Consider the following 23,103-nt stretch of genomic DNA (forward strand, 5'->3'; position numbering starts at 1 on the left):
TCTATGTCTGTGCCTGCCAATTACACTAAATAAAAGTGATTGATACTCTCCCTCTAGCTTTATTGACTGAGGGTCGGATTTCTCTATCAGAGGTGCAGGCCTCTGAATTAGACTTCTTTGACTTGCAAAAGCTATTTATTTATCCGTTCATGTTATTAGACAGAATAACATTAAAAAATAGATAACTTCAGGTCATATTTCTCTCTGGTCTGAGTCCATTGCTCTTTCAGTTCCATAGCAAAAGTTCATCATCCACCGTTATTGCTGTATAACTTTATACAGACACACACTCTTACAGCTATGACAGGAAAAGGTTAATGGGGAGATACAAAGCGACGAGAAAGTCATCAGCTGTAACAATTTGGGATACTAGTGAATCACAGTCAAACTCACATGAAGACCAGACCGGAGCAGACCAGAACAGACCAGATCCGGAGCAGGCTGGGTGGCTGTTAGAGCTCTAGCCTTCTAATGAGCTGCAGCCCCAGCTCCAGCTCATGTCTGTCAGTGGCATTATGTGTGTGTACAGTATGCGTGTGTGTGTGTGTACGCGTGTATGTATGCGTGTGTGTGTGTGTGTGTGTGTGTGTGTGTGTGTGTGTGTGTGTGTGTGTGTGTGTGTGTGTGTGTGTGTGTGTGTGTGTGTGAGGTAGACCGAGAGAGAGAGAGAGAGAGAGAGAAACAGAGAGAGAGAAACAGAGAGAGAGAGAGAAACAGAGAGAGAGAGCACTTGAGAAAGAGTTTTCTGTCAATTTCTTTATTTAACTTGACATTTTTGATATGTCTGAGTTTTGACCACATCCAACCTGAAATCTTGACTCATTAAGATGCAGGACTCTGACGGCAGGTCTGCTTGTTGGGCTGTTTAGCTAACTAGCTGGCTAACGAGTTTTGATTCAAATTTCACCAGGACTGCCCAACAGCTCTGCTCAAGCAAGTTGATGAACATTAATTACTTTCATCTATTTTCATGAATTGGTTATGACCTGCCATTTGTTTACAATGTTTTAGTGTATTATCTTTACAGTGTCCATTGTAATTCTGCCTGTTGCTGTCAGTTGTCTTGTTAAAGAAAAAAAAACATTCTCTCTCTTCTTTTTTTTTCTCTCTCTCTCTCTCTCTCTCTAAGACCACCCCACATGTTTATTCTTTCACATAAAGGGCCTAGACATTGAATATATCGATTTTTGTCTGACAAATTTATTCTCCAGCTCAACGTATTATACAAATACTATTTATTTCTTATTTCTTCCATTTTTTTCAGGGCTGTATTTAAGTACCCTCATATTCCTAAAACAATCAACTAAACAGCTTACCATTTATGGGAATTTAACAAGCCCATTGCTGTTGAGTTTGTTCATCGTAATTAAATTATTTGGTCACCTGCCGTTTTAAATAGGCTAGGTGTGCCAGTAGGTCGTGTGTCAGTTGAATGTCTTTCATGGGGCAGCCACTGTTTTTAGCTGACAATATATGAAGTTTTAACATTTTGGAACATCATTCTCAGTCATTGTTTTAACACTTGAAGTAAGGTACATAGGCTAGCTCTTTCACAAACATCAATGTTCACAGTTAGTATGATCTTATCCGTATAACCAGAGCTACGTTTACACAGACAGCCCAATTCTGATCTTTTGACCAATCAAATCAGATCTTTCCACATCAGATCTTCGTCAGAGCTGATCTGATTGTTGAAAAGACTAATTAGTTAAAAAAAGATCAGAATTGGTCTGCCTGGGTAAACGTAGCCATTAAAAACTGAAGGGGCTATTTCTCCAACTCCTCCCTTGCCTTGGTTGGAAGTAGACTAGCTGGAGCCGGGCGTGTCGCGGTGGGCGGGCTCCAGTGCGGTGCTGATGCTGTCTCTTCTATTCCACGGTTGCAGGTGGAACGGCTGGGCTGGCTCATTTCGCATCTGCTAGCTGGAGAAGAAAAAACGGCATTCTGATCTGCTTCACGCACTGGATAACAAAATAAGCGGCACATCGCGGAATATTACACCGTTGAAGTCTGGAGAGTTATCGGGAAGGATTTCAGAAAGACACAAGTAAGGACTTTTTTTCTTTTTTTTTACAATACATCTAGCTGTGGTCACAATTCCTTTGCGTCTGCGTTGTCTGATAGTGCTGCTGTGCTGGAAGCAGGATTTGGATGTTCCGACAGTGTGGCAAACATCAGAGCATGGTTATGTCAGACTATGGACCTTTTTGCTGTCGACTGACGTTCTGAAATAATGTTTTGTATTGAAAGAGAGGCTAGAAAGTTGTCGTCATGATAAGACACCGTTTCCTTTGAACAGAATGTATACGTGACTGTAGGTGGAATAATGCTTAATGGGTCAATATTGTGGAGGGGATTAGACGGACCTGGCAGTGGTGTCCTTTGGGATAAAACATATCCTAAACGGGCAGACCGCTGTTCTTTTTTTCTGGGTTCAGAATTTGTCGCGCTGTATCTTCAGAGATTTTCCACATTGCTAATAGCTTTTTAAACGTGCATATTGCTGGTGTGGCCGACGGGAATTGGGCGGAGGGAACATGTCTCGCGCTTGCATTTTTTGACCATCGCTGCGGGGTCTTGAGTTTGCAGTAGGCTACATTCCCGAAGATGAAAAAATAAACACAGGCGAGTGAGTTGAAACGTTCACATGGTCAGAAAAAAAATGTGAGGAATGTGATTACTGTGAAAATGTATACAACTTACGGTTGAAATATTACATGTGATGATCCGAGAATCAATTGTGAGACGCGTGCGTCTTTTTATTGCCCAGTCTGTCTGTAGGCTACATCCACAGAAGGCAGCTGTATCGGCCCAAGTTCAGAAACATAGTCATATGCTTCTTGTTGCAGTGAATGAGACAATAATAATACTTCATCCATATTCTTCTCAGTCTATTCTCCATATAACGATTTCTCTCTTTAGTGACACCTTTTCCAAATCGTTGAAAGGAAGCATTTATTGGTTTGATTTACTGAAGGCTCGATTTGGGTGCTCAGGACAGAAAGATTGAAGTTCAAAACATGGGCTTCATTAAATTCGTTTTCATTGGCTCTTTACAATGATCTTTTAAGTCTTTAATAGGTTCCTAACACCTTCAATCAGGCCACTGGAGACCACGCATTCTCTGGTCTCTGAACCATTGCGTTACAATTCTGGCAGCAAAAGATAAAGATCCAACAATATTGCATTATAGTTGCATTTTCTTACAAACAGATATATATATATATATAAGATTACATAATTATAGCATGGTTTGCATTTTTCAATGACAAATGCGCATATTTGAGAGAGTGTCATTATATGTGCAAATGCGACTGAAATGCCTTCCACCATGCCGCTATACCTTAGCCCACTGGGGTGCGTAACCGTCTAGGGCAGGGACGGTCATCTTTGATCATGGTGGGAGCTACCGGAGAGAAAAGAAATGAAGTTATACAGCTCAATTCGTGCAGTTCTACACTGTAAAAGTGTTAGCTGAACTTAACATGTTTTGTTGGCCAAAACTTAGATCCAACTTGAAAATACTTAGGAAAGAAGAAGGTTAGGGACACCCACAGTGCTTTTAACATTTTTCAACTTGCATATTTGATGACATTGTATAAATGAACAGGCACAATGTCATCAATGTGTCTCAAATATGTAAGTTGAAAACATTGTATGTTAAAATCACTGTGGGTGTCCTTAACCTTATTTTAAGTTTGGGCCAAATGAACAATTTTAGTTCAGGTAACACTTTGACAGCGAACACAATTTGCTATAGCGTGGAGAGAACTGTTTGCCGTTTTGAATATCATATGAGTGAGAGTGACTAACAAAATCAATGGGGACCCCTGGTCGGTAATTCGACCATGATTACAACAAGTTTAAATAGCTGGCCGCTAGACTAACTTACTGACATGAGCTAATTGAGTGACAGTCAGTGACGGCCATAACAAGAGAAACGGCTGATGCACAAACAAATGCACCTTGTGTATTCTACTATTCAAACGTACGTTGAGACCCCGACTGAGTTCCTAAAAAAAAAGTTGCCCATCCCTGCAAATATCAGAAAGAGGAAAAAACGGTGTTCAACGACAGTTAATGGTTACCTTTACATGAACAATAGTGCTACATAGGGGATAGACAGAGGTAGGCTGGATGCTTAGAGTTGATTGACGACACATAAAAGCCAGGTAGAGTATATCGCTTATCGAACAGGCTTCTAATTCAAATACGGACCCCTGGGACAAATTATTGGTAATGATGGCCTTTCTGTAGTGAGAGCATCTATTGCAGTTTTATAGCCAGTTGCATGACCTATATACCACTCCTCAGATCTCTTATTTTATATGATATTATATGATGTTCTTATTCTATTCTTCTTACTATCTATTTCAGCTTGGGATGTTATTCAGAGAGGTTGATTTTAGCTAGGGCCCTGACCAAGTTGAAACAATATTCTATGAATCACTTGCATGACCAGCTCCTCTCACCATTGTGTTAAAGGGAAATGCAACCAATAAAATGAATTCAACCATTTGAAATGTGATCTCGACGTGTCACAAGCTATTGATTTGGAGTGCTCTTTTAGGGCATTCAGACCATGCTATTGACTTCTGTGTCCTCTAAAGCGGTTTTGACTGACAGTGAGTGAATAGTCAATTAATAGCCCCTAATTAGCATCTCTTCTAATATGCCTACATATTTAACACTGTGGTGCTGCCAACAGAAGATGAACTGTAGGGCCCATGTGCACACTTTCTCCCCATTGTTTTACTCACTGTGCTTTATGGAGGGTGCTTAACATTGCTATTGTGGGTTGAGATGACTTATAATAATTGCAAATTCCTGCCGATTTGAATAATTGTTCCAGACCTTTTCACCATTTGTTATTCTGTGAGTGCAAAAATGGATTTTAAGGTCTCCTGCCTAGCTTTGCTTGCTCTTATCCACTGACATGCAGCTTTCCTGAGTACAAAAGGCCATACAAATCTGCCAGTGTTTGAACTCAAATAATTAGCCTCGTTTAAAGGCCTCTGCAATCAGCATGCATTGGTACATTGGGTAGCCTCTAAATTAGGCTTTTTGAAAATCGGACTTATTCATGTACCTCGAGGAAGTAGGCCCACAACCTATAAGTCCTATTGTGTTGTATTGCATTGTGTTGTGTTCTATTGTATCTCATTCTATTCTTCTCTATTCTGGTTTGATAATGGGCAAGAGAGGGGCATCATCTCTAAAATGTCAACCACGTGATTCATTTCAGCATACTTTGTTGGTATTCTACTGTAGTGGAGAGGTTCATAAAGCAAAATGTCAGACACGAGGCCTCAGAAATCCTATCCACTGTGTTCTGAATAGCTGCCATTTTCCCTGACACAGACATCAGGGGTGCCTCTCACTCACCTCGTTTGAGACGTGTCCCGTCGCTAGGCCATCGCTAGGCTGACACGGGCATGACCTCCTGTTCTGGTTCATCACTGTCAGGGAGGAATGGAGGGAGAGAGGGGGAGAGAAAGGAAGGACGAGAGCGAGAGAGAGAGAGAGGAGGAACGTGGGGAACGAGAGAGGGAGAATCAGGCACGGTAATCTCCCTGTAATCCCTAACACCGCAGCGACGAGAGCAATCTGCCTCATTAACTCTCTACTCCTACTCTTTCATCCCTCCATCAATCCCTCCATCCAATGAAGGAATGAGCAGATGTGCTGAGGGGGAGGTACCGAGGCAGACAAGCAGACACTTTCAGTCGCAAAGATAAGGGGATGGTGCGGAATACAAGGACCCTCTTTCCACCCACCTCCACACTCCATTCCCTCATTTATGTCTATGTGTCTGTGATGAGGGGAGACGTGCCCTGCCTGCCCGCTCTGTCTGCTCCAGCCTCAGTCTCAGTCAATGGCTTGATTTAAGCAGAGCAGAGGGAGTTATGGGAGGCCTCTGATGGAGAAGGCCCTATGATGTAGCAATGTACTTAAAGACCCCTCGCTGTCTTCCACACTGATTGGCTGGATCCTTGAAAGAGAGAATATGGAGTGGAGTTTTGATTGATCTGATTGGTACCTTCCCTCTGGAGGTGCTGGTTGAGATTGAATGGTAGGCTTGGAAGGATTAATGCCACAAGGAATAATGGCAGGCAGTTGGGTTTGGGGGCTTTTTAGGGATGTTACATTTTGAAGTTCTTTCCAGGATTTGGTGGATGAATGACAAAGTGATATTCTCAGAGTTTGCCTTTGGTCTTCTAATTGATACACCAAAGGGACTGCAGTTGAAAGCCCCTGTACCGTATAAACGGAAAGAGAAAAAAACATCTATAATTCTACCAAGATTCGGTCGTAATTCATTCACTGGATTTCACAAGTATGGTTTAATCATGCATGACGCGTTTTTTTTCTGAGTAGTTGAATGAAGTAAAAACCTTTTCATTTCGGAGTTATCCCCAAAACAGCAACGCATAGCCAATTAACTAATTTACCTCTAGCGAAAGCCACATTTGATATACACTATTTGCATAAAAATATATAAATAATAAAGACAAGATGGAGGCTACGTGCTTTTATCCTCCTTTCCCTCCTCCTTCTCCTCCACTTTCTGCTGTCATAATACCACAGATCTTTAGAACTCACCAGACCTGGGTTGTTTGGGGTTTGCATTTCAGGTGTGACGCATCGCGTTAGCACCCTCCAGCGAGCTATTTAACCTAAATTACTCCAGTACAAAAGACAGCTGCTTTCTCTGGTTTAAAAATACTCCACCTCGCCTTGCCTACAGAAGGGCATCTGTTGGGCAAACAGAATGACGTAAGCGCTCCGTTGATGATTTATTAGGTTTGCCACCGCCCTGGGGGACATTACCTTTTCTGAGACACAGTGGTAAAAAGATGTCTTCACGCACTGTGGTTAAAGGGTTTAGAGCAGGCAGGTAATAGATCCCATTTGTCCCATAATGCGCCACTGGAACTTGTTACATAATGAGGATTTAGAGGTCAGAATATAATAAACCCCTTATCACTGTTAGACTGTTAGCTGTAGAGGGGGTCAGTAATCCAATACCAATGCTAACACACCACACCTTATAGGAGTTCACAAGCTAATCTGCCCCATGGTTGGAAAGATCAGTTAATTGTCTTCAGTACTCATTTCCAACAAATCACTTCAACAGGAGGAGCCAATGGAATATGTTAATTGTTGCTGAATGGAAAGGGTTATGGTCATAAGGAAGCATTGTGTACTGTCTGTTGTGTACTGTGTACATTAGGTACTGGGAGCAGTGTGTATTGGAAGAGAGGCAGTCAAGTAGTAGATTTGCATCCATTCCAGTCGGTGACGTTCAATATCAATAGAGTTGTACTCTACTCAATTTTTCTGATATTGATAGCTGCCTACTTAGGAGTGACAAAGCCTCGGACACAGCCTTGAATCCATGCCGATGTCGTCGGAGCTAAAAGAAGCCATCAATCCTTCACTGTAAAATGGATCCTCTTAAAAGTTGGAAAGACGGACCTGGAAGTTCGGAGGGAACAGGGAAAAGTTCACAATCGTCAGTCTAAATCACGGTGATCGTTTATTTCTTAGCAGTGACTTGTACATGACTCATCTCCGAGATGGAGCGTTTCAGCCAAGGACACGATACACTTTCTCTTTGTTCCCTCAGCCAGTCCCTTCTCTCTGTCTCCTCAGTCATCTGCTCCTGTGTACACCTTCACAAAATCATTCTGACAGAAGAAAAGAAGGAACACATAGGTTGTTCCCTTCACCCAGAAAATGCCCTTGTGAGACTGCGAGAGAGATCGGCTCACAGTAAAGCTCAATCCTAGAATTCACCCGTACCTTTCCATGCTATTCATTGGACGAAATGAGGTCTAGATTGTCCTCACACTCGGGAAGAAAGAGAAAGGTGGCCTGGGGTTGAGGAGGGCGATAGTGGTTGAGATACGCACTGGTTGTGTGGCACAATATCAGAGACAGCGGCACTTGCACTTTTTTTTCCCTTCAGGCAAGGGAAGCCTATTTGAGAAGCACAAAGGGTCCTCTTCAGGAGAGGGTGAGGTGCTCACCAGCCACAATGGGGCCTCTTAGAATGGACCAGTGGGGCGACGATGGCCTCTATTGGGTTTGTGCAAAGAGCGTGCCTTAATCAGCACCAGCCCATCATAGATACTGCTGGATTTCTGATTGGAGACGACAAGGGAGCATAGTATAACACAGGCAGGTATGACACCCATTCACAGACCACACAACCATTGGACATTGGATGAACGAGTGAGGTCATGCAATTATCTGCATCCCCTCGCCTTTGTGATGAGTCAGGTGAGATTAGGTGTATAAATGGATAAGTGGTGACTTGCTGTCTTGGCCACGAAAGAGTTTTGAAAAATCAATTGAATGTCCTCGAATTGCTGTGTATATATATATATATATAAAATACTTTTTTTTAAGTAAAACTCTTCTGACAGGGGGCATGATGACCCGTCTTACTGTCACTTTCTGTTGTTCTGAGTTTCTCTAATGGCGGCCCCAGTGTTGTTTTTATTTTGGTCGTCGGGGGCGATTGAGGCTGTGTCATAGTAGTCCATGTTCTGCCCGCCCGGGCGCTCTGTGCTCTGTGGTCTTGAAGGGAAAAAGCCGAGACGTGATCGGTCGGGATGTGTCAGAGGCTTCTACCAGAGAGCGAGGTAACTCAAAAGACGAGTCACAGCTCTCCCTCCCTCCTTTCCTCCTCTCCTCATCTCCCCCTCCATGCCATTTCAATAACAATCCAGTCTGATCGGTTTAGAACGTTTCTGACTTACTCAAATCTGAAGTATTTGGGGGTTTATTCATTATTTGGGATCCAATCTCACTCAATATTCCAGCATTATGTACTTTTCAATGCCTTGCATTAGTGAAATAAGCCCGAGCTCTGAATATACATAAGGGATCACAGAAGTGCATCCATGACATGTACTGTACCTACTACCACTGTATCTTAACAGTCCACACCTGATCTCCTCATAATAACTCTCGATGGTGTTTCTCATCAACACAACGTCCCCCAAACATTCCCACAACCCTCTCCAACCCTCTCCAAGCCTCAAACTCCATCCAGAGATTGATTATCAGGGATCACAATTTTTTTGGGACCCGTGTCTCTTATCAGCAGTTGGTAATAGGGTTTTAGCACATATTGTGATCCGAGTCCATATTCCATTCATTTCCCAATGGCAGAGGCCATATTTATCAGCAGTTTTCTCCCTCTTCAATCTGCTGTGATTCAACATTTGGCCCGATGTGTGAACTGGCTTGGTGTTGGCTTGTGCTTCTGCTCCCTGGTAAGGACCCAGAATAACACTCCAGTTATGTGTGTGTGTAGATGTTTGTGGTGCAAATGTGTGTCTAGATGTTTATGGTGTGTGTGTGTGTGTGTGTGCGTGCGTGCATGCATGCGTGTGTGTACGCGCGCACACCACAGATGGTTCCTTTGCCCAGGCTCCAGATCAGTGCCCGATCTGACAGCTCTCCTCTCTAGGACTATATAAATACTAGTGCTTCCCCTGTTGCACTCTGTCTCCCCCTCTCTCCTTCTCTCTCTTCCCCTGTTGCGCTCTGTCTCCCCCTCTCTCCTTCTCTCTCTTCCCCTGTTGCACTCTGTCTCCCCCTCTCTCCTTCTCTCTCTTCCCCTGTTGCACTCTGTCTCCCCCTCTCTCCTTCTCTCTCTTCCCCTGTTGCACTCTGTCTCCCCCTCTCTCCTTCTCTCTCTTCCCCTGTTGCACTCTGTCTCCCCCTCTCTCCTTCTCTCTCTTCCCCTGTTGCACTCTGTCTCTCCCTCTCCCTTTGCTGGTACGGGCCAGTCTCATCAAGATCTCTGTCCTCTCTACTTCTCATGCTATTTCACACACGTGTATTCGGAAACACACATGCACTCACGCACAGACACAGACACACAACGTGTAAATACAGATGTTGTGGAGAGAAAGGTCAGCTCCTCCCAAGCCGATCAAACTTTTCGGAAGGCTTATCGATTCAAGGCTCTTGCCAAGCAATTTTCTCCAAGGCTCCTGGACTGGGTAGGATCTGCAAGACCGGCAGATTGTTCTAGTTACTCACTGCTCTGTGTGTAACCCTGTGGTTCTGTTGCCAAACATAAATCTTCAAGACTTGGCTAGCTCCCTCATGGCAACGGAAAAAAAGTCAATGGAGGGAGAAACAGTATTGTTCAGACCTTTTCATCTTGCTCTTTGTTGATTCTACTGTATCTCTGTTTCTTGCTGGTTGGTCTTTGTTCCGAGCGAACCTCCCTGGAACGGTTTAGGTTGATTGTGTGTAAGCTGCCTGCAGTCTTCTGGCTTAACGTTAGTAGTCCCTGGTGGTTTGCCTCAACACATTTGAGTGTAAGTCATAAATTATTAATAGTTACCGTCTTGTTGGACTGCTGTCGGCGTCTTGCTTCATTAATCATGGCTCTAATGATATGGCGTTTTCCATATGGCACATGGGACTGCATGTTTTCTATAACAGTGACAGTAGTAGTAGGTAATGCACGTCTTGCTCGGCATATCTTTGGTTTCAGATTATGGTCCAGTGGAAACTGTGTGTGTGTGTGTGTGTGTGTGTGTGTGTGTGTGTGTGTGTGTGTGTGTGTGTGTGTGTGTGTGTGTGTGTGTGTGTGTGTGTGTGTTGTAGTAGTTTTCTACTCTTCCTCTCACCCATGCACCACTCTCCACAAATACCCATTCAGAATTATACCGCAAAGGACTCATTCAGTGAGGGATGAAGGAGAACAACAATGATGGACAGATGGAGGGGAAAGATAGTGATGTGTCATACGTGGCTCTGCTTGTGTGTGCAAGCATGTCTTTATGTACAAAAGTTTAGACACACCTACACATTAAAGGGTTTTTCTTTATTTTCTACATTGTAGAATAATCGTAAAGACATCAAAACTATGAAATAACACTTATGGAATCGTGTAGTAAACAAAAAAGTGTTAAACAAATCAAAATATACTTTATATTTGAGATTCATCAAAATAGCTACCCTTTGCCTTGATGACAGCTTTGCACACTCTTGGTATTCTCTCAACCAGCTTCATGAGGTAGTCACCTGGAATGCATTTCAATTAACAGGTGTGCTTTGTTAAAAGTTATTTTGTTTTGTGCTCCTACCATGTTGTGCTGCTGCCATGTTGTGTTGCTACCATGTTGTTGTCATGTTGTGTTGCTAATGTGCTGTGTTGTCATGTGTTGCTGCCATGCTATGTTGTTGTCTTAGGTCTCTCTTTATGTAGTGTTGTGTTGTCTCTCTTGTCATGATGTGTGTTTTGTCCTTTTAATCCCAGCCCCCGTCCCCGTAGGAGGCCTTTTGCCTTTTGGTAGGCCATCATTGTAAATAAGAATTTGTTCTAATCTGACTTGCCTAGTTAAATAAAGGTTAAATAAATAAATAAAAGACTGGGACTATAATTTCTAAATTCAGCACCATGGACAGAGCCTCACCACAAACACTTCCTTTCTGGTCCATTGGTACTATTTCAGCACCGAACATATATGGACAATTCCTGCCGTGACTTCAGTTTACTGCCCCCAGTGATTTCAGCACCATGGACAGCTTCCCTTCCCAAACACACTCTCCTAGTCCAGGAAGGACAATATTACAAATTCAGCACCACACATATATGGACAGCTCTTGCTGTGCTGTGGCTTTAGTTTAATAGCGCCTCTGATTTCAGCACCTTGGACAGCTACCTACTCCAACTCTTCTCTCCTAACCCAGATCAGAGCAGGGAGTTTGTGCTTTCAGCACCTCAGCTCCACCGACAGGAGTGTATGATGGATTAGAGCTGTGATGCAGCTGCTGTGTGTGTGTGTGTGTGTGTCTCTGTGTGTGTGTGTCTCTGTGTGTGTCTGTGTGTGCAAACTTTCTATTGTTCTATAGGTGAGTTGATGCAGGGCCCCCCTCCATCCCAGCGCCCCCTCCCTCCCTTCTTCTACCTCTCCTTCTCCATCTCTATTCCTCACTCCGAGTTTTACTCTCTGTTGTTACGGAGGGAGAAACTGAGGTCTTTGAAGGTAAGCATCCATTAAGTGCGGGTGGACGGGTTGGCTCCCAGGGCCAACACAGAGGAGGCAGCAGGAGACAGTATTAATGATTGACCTGTGTAAAGCCAGTGGTGGGGTTTACGGCCTGGGGAGAGGACGTGCTGCTGTGATGATGACTGATTTAGCAGACATGTAAACACACACACACACACACACACACACACACACACACACACACACACACACAAGCAGGAATGCACACACACGGTGACCGAGTAGCATTTTCTTCCGCACACTGCTTTTTAATCAACTCAGACTTGCGATCAGCCAAAATCAGGGCTTAGGGCAAGACATGATAATACTGTGATCAGATCAGACGCGGTGGAAGTGTAATGTGGTGTTTTGGTGTTCTGATAAAGATGATCAAAATCCTTGTTTTTTTGTGTAATTCTCCTGATTGCGTGTACATACAATGCCATTGAGTTTCACATCAGGTAAACTGCTTAGAAAGTATCCCTGGAGTGTAAACTGAATGTATTATGTGAATTAACCAGCCTATATGATGTTGTTAAAAATAACCTTCCTTTTGTAAATCTGACATCATTGCCAAGACCTTTTTGTTGACTGCTTGACCTGACCGGGACAAACTGGGCCCTATAATGTTTAATATGACTGTAATTTCGAATCGCCATTGAAAGGGAAGATGCACACCCCTGAATTATAGTAATTCACTGTAAAGTAGACTTCATAGCCAGGACCCTGACTTTTTCTTTACCACATGCCCTTACCAAGAAAATGTCTTGGGTACAATTTTTTCCCCGATTATTGTTATTCAAAGTATTCCATGCCAGGCTGTTATGAGGTTGTAGCACGGTGAGCTAGAGGATGCCCTGCATGGCATGGTGGCATGGGCGTGAAATCCCTGGGCAGCACCTGTGACCTGGCAAAGAGTAATCACAGTCTGCTGAAGTGGCAGCTGATGCCTTTCACACTCCTACAGATGGCCCTGGTGAGTCGTTTGTGTGTCTATGTGTGTGTGTGTGAGTACAAGTCTGTGTGTGTGTGTTGTCCCCGCCAAGGTCGTGAGCTCACTGGGATAGAGTTGCTCCTGACCTGCCGATTTGTGGAGGGCGGAAGGTGGGTGGCGTGGGGGGGAAAGGAGGTCGGGCGAGGAAGGCTTTTAATCAAGGTTGACATGTGACTCAGCAGGCAGGGCAAGAGGGAGGGAGGAAGAGATCAGGTCTAGGAGAGTAAGAGGTGGAGGAGCAGGGATGGAGGAATAGAGGAGGAGCTGGAAGAAGAGGAGAACATTTGATTTCCCTCACACCCCCACTAACCACAATGATGTGTCATGTCTGTCATGACAGGCAGGGGAGAGGCTAATTCTAGGAGGGAGGCGGAGGTAGAGGAGCAGAGCGTTCACCCTCTTCCCCCCTAAACAGGACGGCAGGTACCCTAGTGATTAGAGCATTGGTACCCTAGTGGTTAGAGTAACTGGAAGGTTGCTGGATCGAATCCCCTGAGCTGACAAGGTAAACATCGGTCGTTCTGCCCCTGAGCAAGGCAGTTAACCCACTGTTCCCCAGGCGCCGAAGACGTGGATGGGGGTTGGGTTAAATGTGGAAGACACATTTCAGTTGAATACATTCAGTTGGACAACTGACTAGGTATCCCCCTTTCCCTAAACAAAGTCATGATGAAAAGAGGGGGGTGAGGGGCACCCTGAGGTTTGACATTAGGTGACCTTAGGTCACCCCCGCTGTGGTTCCCCTGGCTGGCTCTGCTCTGCCTTTACAATCCATCCCTCATTCATATGCTGCAGCGCTGCGTCAGAGAACAGCAAGCCCAGAGGGGAGCATCCCCCACACAGAGCGAGGGAGGGAGAAAGAGCAAGACACATAGGGAGAGCGACAGAGCGAAGGAAGATAGGATGAAAGAAAAAGAGAGCCAGAGTGGGTATCCACCGAGAGAGAAATAGGGGAATATTAGAGAAAGAATGATTAAAAGAGCAGGGTAGAGGGAGAGGGCATCCACAAACACATCCACCCACCGAAATCATGTGAACCCCCCCCCCAGACTGGAGTTAAATGCTAAACATGTTGCTGTTTACTGCAGAGGCAGCCCCTGCTCTGCTCTCTGCCTGCCTGCTTCCTGTGAGGGGGTTTGATGTGTCAACCTCATCCGCAGTAGACTGGCAGGCAGGCAGAGATTATGGGGAGACTTCCCCTCCTCCCCTGCCCTCCTCCCCTCCTCCCCTGCCCTCCTCCCCTGCTGCCCTGCTCTCCTCCCCTCCTTCTTACCCAGGTTATCATAGTTCAGTTCGGTGATAACGGTGCTCTCTGCTCCATAAAATATGGGGCGAGGCCGGGCCATATAACCATTAAATATTTCCTGCAGCATATAGAGTAGAGATAAAAGATAGAGTCACTGCTACGCTCAAACTGCTGAAAACTAGTTGTACTGTAGCTTCTAGCAAATAGTAGAGCTGTATTTTAGATTGAGGCGTCTGGACAATCGTTTTATGTCCGACAGGATTTCTTTATACCTGCGAGTCTTGTGAATGCATCAGAGTTTAGAGACTTCAAATGCATTTGGCCTTTGATCCACTCCACTGCACACTGGTTGCGACACTGTCCTAGTGCCCTATAGAATTCAACCTATTTTAAACACGTTTGCTTTCGTAGAGTGAGCCAATGCACTGGATCCTGGTTTGTCATATGTACAGGTTAAGTCTAGTCCTGGAGTGAAAAGCTTGCTCAATAGAGAGTCTCTATAAGAAGCTGTTTAGTCCAGGACTAGGATTCCTCTGTGTCTTGGCAACTGGCCCGTAGTGTCCTGTGTAGAATATGATAGAGAATGAAATGGAATGTTAGTGGAAGGACTCGCTAGTGTTCGTGTGGCCGCAATGTGTCGACGACCTAAATGTCATCCGTTGCCGCAGCGTGTTTACCTCGAATGGGAAGTGATGCTCGGAGGGGTACGTGACTGAGAAACTGACAAAGGGGGGAGAGGAGCAGTTTCTTGGGCAATGCACGCGCACACACATTACTCGCTCACACACACACACACACACACACACACACACACACACACACACACACACACACACACACACACACACACACACACACACACACACACACACACACACACACACACACACACACACACACACACACACACACACACACACACACACACACACACACTGGGCTGGAGTGACTACTAGTACACTAACAGTGTCATGGGGTGACTTGGGCCTCCCAGTCATATTTAGAGGACGAGGGGTGATTGTCAGGGAAGGGTTAATGCGTAGCTTTCCTCCCGAGGCCCCGTGTCTTACCCCTCAGGACCCCGTAGTGTTCCATCAGTGATGTCATCCCAGGACAAACAACATATTGAGCAGAGTGATGGCCCCCTGGATGTCAAATTAAAGGCTGCCATCATTTCTACCTTTGCGCTTCGTTGGGTTTCTTTTGTGTGAGTGTGGGGTCAGCTTACACTCATAGGTTGGAGTGTGTGAGTGTGTCTGTGCGTGAGTGTGCGAGAATGTGTGTCTGTGTGTGAGTGCGATTGTGGGTGACAGATCTTAATTTAGTTATAGTTTCCTACTACAGAAAATAATCCTGCATAAACAGAAATGTTTATTATTATGTGCATTATAATTAATGGAGATTTTTGTAGGAGTTTATACATTTTTAGTAAGGGGAAATCAAGTCTGACAGTTGAAAGTGGAAATTACTTACTTCTAAATCCTTTTTTAAAGGGGCAATCTGCAGGTGCTAGATACATTTTTTTAATTATAAATTAATGACATGTACCCATTGATTCTGAAAGAATATAACGTATATAACATAAGCCTCATGTGCTTAGTTATACTCCATTATACTGTTATACTCCATTATACTGTTATACTCCGTTATACTCCATTATACTGGTATACTCCATTATACTGGTATACTCCATTATACTGTTATACTCCATTATACTGGTATACTCCATTATACTGTTATACTCCATTATACTGTTATACTTCATTATACTGGTATACTCCATTATACTGGTATACTCCATTATACTGTTATACTCCATTATACTGGTATACTCCATTATACTGTTATACTCCATTATACTGTTATACTCCATCAGAACCCAAAATATAAGCTTGTTTATAAACAGCGCAACTGGAAACAAACAGTATATGACCTCAAAACATGGTTAAAACTATCATTTTGATATCATGGATAGATTTGAGAGTGCTTACATTTCTCCAGACCCATCCTGAGCTTTTTACCGAAACAGGGGTGGGGCATAAGCTTTGTTAATGTTTCGACTAAGGATTGGTGCTTTAAACCTCAAATACACTGCAAGTTTTACATTTCCTGCATTGCGGGAAAGTTTGCCTACAATAGGGTGATCAAATTAAGATCCTACATCTGTCAGTGGATTTGTGGATTTACAATTGGATAATATACAGGGAATGGAGTCCTGCAGGCATTGAACAAGAAGCATTTACTTTCTTTGTTTACTTCAGAGTGGATGATGCTTGTCACAGAGCTGCTGCCCATTGGAATGTGAAGACTCTAATTGAATTAACAGAAGCCTTATGGCATATTGTTTCAGGCATGCTGCATTATGATGGAACACTGCTCATTCTTAGTGGGGAGATGAGGGCGAGTGGAGGGTGTGTGTGTGTGTGTGTGTGTGTGTGTGTGTGTGTGTGTGTGTGTGTGTGTGTGTGTGTGTGTGTGTGTGTGTGTGTGTGTGTGTGTGTGTGTGTGTGTGTGTGTGTGTGTGTGTGTGTGTGTGTGTGTGTGTGTGTGTGTGTGTGTGTGTGTTCCCACAAGCAAACCATTGTCATCATCGATTTCTGTGTGCATTTATTTATCTGAGCATTTGTGTGTGGGGTGCATAGGTGTGTGTGTAGTATGTGTGTTTCTGTGTCATACATGGCACCCGGTAGTGCTGGACACCTTGACAACGTATAATGATAAGATTAAGAAATATTTGTTTTATTTCCTCTCGCTGTCCCATTGGCCTCCTGCCCAGCTCTACCCCAGTCCTCTCTTCCTCCACTCATCCTGTGTTTATTCCCTCCCTCTCCTCCTCTCCCAGCCAGGCAGGCAAGCTGTCCTGCTATTGTCAGGCTGCTGCGGGGCCGGCTGGATTTACGTCAGGCCTGTGGATGGGGAGATGATCGCTTCATCAGTCCAAGTGTAAATCTAGGAATATTTAACGGCTGTCGGCCTCGTCCATCAATCCAGGACCCTGCCGGCTCCCAGGAAGCCTCTGGAGAGGCGAAATACACTGGCCTTGCACACACACACACACACACACACACACACACACACACACACACACACACACACACACACACACACACACACACACACACACACACACACACACACACACACACACACACACACACACACACACACCTGTAAGCACACACACATGTAAGCACACACCACACACATCCATGAACTCACTATCAAATTGTATGCACATCCACGCTTAGCATATGCAGACATTGTTTTGCCATTGCTTACACACACATGCACGCACATGTAGATTTCTTGCTATCTACATCAGCTAAATAGCATCAGGCTATTTATTCTGTCTTCCAGTGTACATATACTGCATTACATCATTGTAGCATTAACATATAGCGCTACATATAAAATGTCCCCTTTCTTGTGCTCATCTTCCATATATTCCTATTCTGTCTTTGGCTCAAGCTGTAGCCTAGCGTCTTCACATGTCTGCATATTGTTTTTGGCTCCAGTTCTTGACTTCACTCTTTGGCCAGCTTTCCCAACTCTAGCCCAATGCTGGATCATAGCTGAACATGCTAAAGAGGCATTCAGTGAGCGGCAATTCAACCCCACTTACAATACATTCATTTGTTATGGCTTTCCAATGGGTTTGATCGACAATGGTGTGTGAAAGCTCAGACTGTGGAAAGACTAGGGAGTAAGTTGGCATGTGTAATATTGATTAAATCATTGATGGGATGAAGAAAGCAGCTCCGTAGGTTTGCTGTAAGTCGAGACAGTGTGTGTGTAGCATGTGTGTGTTTCTGTGTCTGTCGAGGAAGTGTTGTGCTGTGGTTGCGTTAGCACGCCATTGCGATGTTAAGCTTAAACCCTTCTGGCGCAGTCTGCGGAAAGGATACGCAGCATGTCATAATGCATAATGTAGTATGAACACATTGTCTTATAGTCAGTCTCCTGTCTATCCCAGGCTGTGTAGAAAGCAGGTCAGTGCTTTGAATCATTAGTACTCACTACAGACATAGGATATTAATTTGATCACTCTTTTGTTCCTGGGAATTTTCCTGCATAGCAGGAAATGCAAACTTGTAATGTATTCGAAGTTAAAAATAAATAATTGACACTATAATTGTAATTTCCACTTTAAAATAAGCATTCACTATAATCCGCCAAATAATTCACATTTCCTGTTGCTGCAGGATTATTTTCCTGCTGTAGCAAACTGGCTCAAATTAAGATCCTACAGATGTACTCACATGATGTATCAGGATGAGTGAGCTAAGTACTCACATGTGAGTATAGCGGAAGTTAGCATGCCTTCCTGAGACCTGAAGAACTGTCATTCCAGACCCAGAACTGGTTCATGTGGTGCTTCTCGATTGTGTTGTGACGTGGTGGTGTGGGTTCAACTCCCGGATCCGCTATGGCATGGATGGGCCGTGATATTCCACCTTTTTGTTTTACTACAGTTTACTATAGAATTATGTAGTAAACTCTAGTATACTGTAGAATACTATACTACACACCGTAATATCCCTCATGTGTAGTACTTATTATAGAATTTTGTAGTACACTGTACAATACTATAGTAAATACTACAGTATTATCCACAAACGAAACAATGTAGTAAATACTACAACAATGTCCGCAAAAACCCTCTTTTTTATAACTATAGTAAATACTGCAGTATTTACTTTGTATATACCCTGCCCATTCCCCTCCCCATATCCCAATTTGTGTCACATGTAATTGAAAAACCTACATTACAAATAAACCATTATTGTCTTCACTATGGTTATAGAAAAGAGCAGAAGCTCTGAACTCTCCGTTCAGAACCCACTCCTACCTACCTACATACCTTTGCTCTTTTAGCCCACCACTTCTATGTCAAAGATAATAAAACAAAAACACTTTAGTAAATACTACAGTAATGTCCCCAAAAACACTACAGTAAATACTACAGTATACCGTACTACAGTCCGGAAACACTACAGTAAATAATACAGTATACTAGAGTCTGCAAAAACACTACAGTAATTACTATAGTATATACTACAATTTTTTTTACTACAGTATTTATACTATAGGAAACTGTAAATACTACAGTATTCACTGTAGTGTTTTTACAGACTTCAGTCTGCAAAAACACTACAGTGAATACTATAGTATTCTGACCATAGGATACACTATAGTATTTTTGTTCATGTAGGAATGAGCATCACAAGCCTATTTTGATGCATTTGACTGAAAGAGCATCAAGGACTTATCTTGTAAGCCTCCTCAAACTACAAGAGGTATACACAGAGGATGTTTTCTCTAATCTTGAACTCTACGCTCTTCAGACTCAGTTGATGCATGGTTTCTCTTGCTGAACACTCTTGAAAAAAAAAGGCTTTTGGGGTCATTACACATTTCCTGATTCAGAATATTGCCAGCTTACACTGTTCCTGCGAGGGAGATGTTGGTGGCGCTACTGGTCTTCTCTTGGGTTGGGCTCTTCCTGTGGGCCGTAAGGTTATCTGTTGCTCGCTTCTCCTACCCCTCTTTCAGCTCTCGCTCATGTTGTGAGGGCAGATAACATCTTCTCTCTCTCTGACCCGCTCTCTCACTATCTCAGTCTCTGACTCCTTCTCTCGCTCGCTCGCTCTCTCGTGCTCTCTCTCGTTCTCTCTCGGTCTCTCTCTCTTGCTCTCTCTCATTCTATCTCTCTCTCGCTCTCATTCTCTCGCTCTCTCTCTCTTGCTCTCTCTCATTCTCTCTCTCTCTCTCTCTCTCTCTCTCTCTCCCTCTCTCTCTCGCTCTCTCTCTCTTTCTATGATGCTCACTTCTCTGACTCCTTCCATTTAGAAGGAAATACGCAAGTCTGAGTCGTGTTGCCTTTCTGACTGCTTTAACGCATTACCCACAGTTTCAGCCCTCTGGTGAGATTTTATTTATTTTATTTTAAAACAAATTCCTTTAGTCATGTTAACAAAGAAGAACCATGAGCCTTAGTGGAGAAGGAGGGAAGAGGAGGGAGGAGGGGTGGATTGGATAGGGGGGGGTTGCTAAATAGTTACATTGTAACTTCCAGCAAGTAAGTTATATGTGTACTGGTGCAGCAGGAGAAAGAGATAGTAAAATTTGCTATAATTTGATATGAAAAAAAGCCTCTGCTTCTTTCTCCTTCTCTTTCCCTCCCTCCCTCTTTCTCTCTCTCCTTCCTTTCCTCCCACGCTGTTCGTGTTTAAGATAGGCTTATTTCTAGGCAGCCGTGGCTCAGGGGCAGTCTGACAGTCCCGGGCTGCATGCGATCTGCGGAGCCTCTCTTTAATTGTGGAGCGTTTAAGATGATGGAGAGGGTCTGTGGAGTTCCCTCTTTCCCTCTCTCCCCCCTCTCTTCCTCCTCCCGTCCTGTCTTACTCGCACTCCCGTCCATTCGTAGTCCCTCTCCCATCTTCTCTCCTGTCTCCGTCTCTTTCTCTCCCCTCTCCCGTCCCCGTCTTGCTTAATGTTCACCGTTGTTTTTTCCTCTCTCTCTCTCTCTCTCTCTCTCTCTCTCTCTCTCTCTCTCTCTCTCTCTCTCTCTCTCTCTCTCTCTTTCTCTCGCTCTCTCTCTCTTTCTCTCTCTCTCTCTTTTTCTCTCTATCCCCCTACCCCCTCCCATATCCACCCTTCATCTTGCTCACCTTTCCCCTCTTCCACCTTTCCCCCCCATCTCCTCACCTTCATCCCCCCCTCTCTCTCTCGCTGTCTGCTTTCATCACCCTGACGGGTGGCACAGCAGCAGATCTGTTTATGATCGCCGCGGCGTCGTTATCGCCGCCTGCCGCTCCTCTGATGTTCCCCCTCCCGTGTCGCCGCTTCTCCAGCGGCGGCCATTTATCAAACACCTAATGGGCCAAATGGGAGTACGCCACAGCGTTCCCATGATGAACGCTCCCCGTCTCTCTCGTTGGTTGTTTTGCCAAGATGCTTCTTTATGCAGATGGAGAGATGAGACGGAAGGCTAATTAAAATCGAATAAGTCTCTATTTGTGTCCTTGGCAAGACACCTTTACTCAAAGTGACTGAGGTGTCCAGACATTTTTGCATATGCTTTACATATCCGGCGGCAACTTGTGTGATTCAAAACAGCCTATTGGTTTTTAGCATAATGGCTGTAGGTAACAACTGTGTTAGCTAGCAGTGCTATCAGAATGGCAATTGATAACTCATACTTGAGGATATGCCAAGTAACATTATCCTTTCATGATGTATGACAATGTCAATCATATCATGTACTTTGTCACGTGCTAGAAGTTTAGAACGAGACCCCACATTTACTTGATGTCGTCCAGTCTATTGGAAAGCATCCGTCGCAGCACTGACTTCTGGTTGATACCGACGGTAACGTCTTGTTAGACTTGGTTACGGTCGACAGTCCAGTTGTCATCCCTTCACTGAGTATTGATGTAAACAGTCGTCTGACATTTGGAGAACGGGACAAGAAGCGAATGAATCCCAGGTCTCTGTTACAGATGCCAGAGAGAATAAGGGGTTCATAAACTGGCTCCCTAAACTCCCAGGGACCTCTGCTACCAGGCCAGCGATATGTTGCTAGCGAGGTTGCTAGGGGGCAGGACACCTGACAGTCATTCTGCCTGCTCAGGTCAGAGCCTCCTCAGTCTCTCTCCACGTGGACAGAAGTGTGTGATGTTGTTATTGAAACATTGACCGTTGGTTCATTCTATTGCTCTTGGCATTAATAGTGGTTGATGCTATGTGTTATACAGTCCTTTGCTGAAGCCACTACCACGTTATACAGTCCATATTACACGTGCGATTGTGCTGTCGTATCTGATTACCAATTCATTGTCATGCCATGTTTATTATGTACAGTATATTAATGAATATTTCTCATTGTACAGAACCACATCCATTGCGTGTATCCCATGGAAAGAAAGTTCCCTCTTTTATGTGTAAATCTGTGAGGATGACTTATTCCTCTGACCGGGAAAGGTGTCAGTGAGTCACAGACGAGCCCAACTGGAGAGCCGCTCTCTTTCAGTCTCCCTAGCTCTAGGACTATCCGAATAAAGTCATACTGTTTGTTAAACACTGGCTGCTGGAGTTTGTGTGCGTGTGCGTGTGCGTGTGCGTGTGCGTGTGTGTGTGTGTGTGTGTGTGTGGTGTGTGTGGTGTGTACATGGCATTTTCTATCAGAGGCAAAACAAGATGAATCAATATGGCGGACAGTCGGTGACTGAGATGGGAAGCCGACGCATGGCTAAACTGGCGTCAGCATTTTTTCCCAGGCAGGCGAAACTGTCTTGCCTTGGCCCCAAATCAATCAGTCAATGAGTCAATGGGAAAGCCAATGCAGCAGTCCCATACTCAATCGGTCGGCACTGCTACCTTAGACCACCTGTCAATAAGATGTGTTACCATGGTGATGGTTTATTACCCTTCAGTTGGCCTTTGAGTTGGGCTAAGAGTTTTTCCTCCTCACATGACCTGATCAGGATAAACTCAGGGCCCTAGTTGTTGCAGCAATGCTTATCTTGTCTGTTTCTAACTGCAGACACTATTTCAAAACAATCTGAGGTGGTGGCTTGCTGAAATGACATGGAACGACCCATAAATACGACCCACAGTTTTTACTGGTCAGATTATATGGTCAGGAATGGTCAGGAAAACCCAACCCAAAAGTCATGCCGTATTTAAAAACGCAACCCAAAAGTCATGCCGTATTTAAAAACCCAACCCAAAAGTCATGCCGTATTTAAAAACCCAACCCAAAAGTCATGCCGTATTTAAAAACGCAACCCAAAAGTCATGCCGTATTTAAAAACCCAACCCAAAAGTCATGCCGT

General features: G+C 44.2%; 1 protein-coding gene across 2 annotated transcripts in view; it reads left to right on the plus strand.

Moving 5' to 3' along the window:
- Positions 1-1,812: 1,812 nt before the first annotated feature.
- LOC106577539 (neurexin-2) overlaps positions 1,813-23,103 on the plus strand; it is a 936,116-nt gene continuing 914,825 nt past the window's right edge. For both annotated transcript variants that reach the window (XM_045701329.1, XM_045701330.1), the window contains exon 1: positions 1,813-2,047. The gene's annotated coding sequence lies outside the window, so the exon portion shown is untranslated. The remainder of the gene's footprint in view (positions 2,048-23,103) is intronic.

The sequence above is a fragment of the Salmo salar genome, chromosome ssa18 (genome assembly GCF_905237065.1).
Source record: "Salmo salar chromosome ssa18, Ssal_v3.1, whole genome shotgun sequence".
NCBI classification, from domain to species: Eukaryota; Metazoa; Chordata; class Actinopteri; order Salmoniformes; family Salmonidae; genus Salmo; species Salmo salar.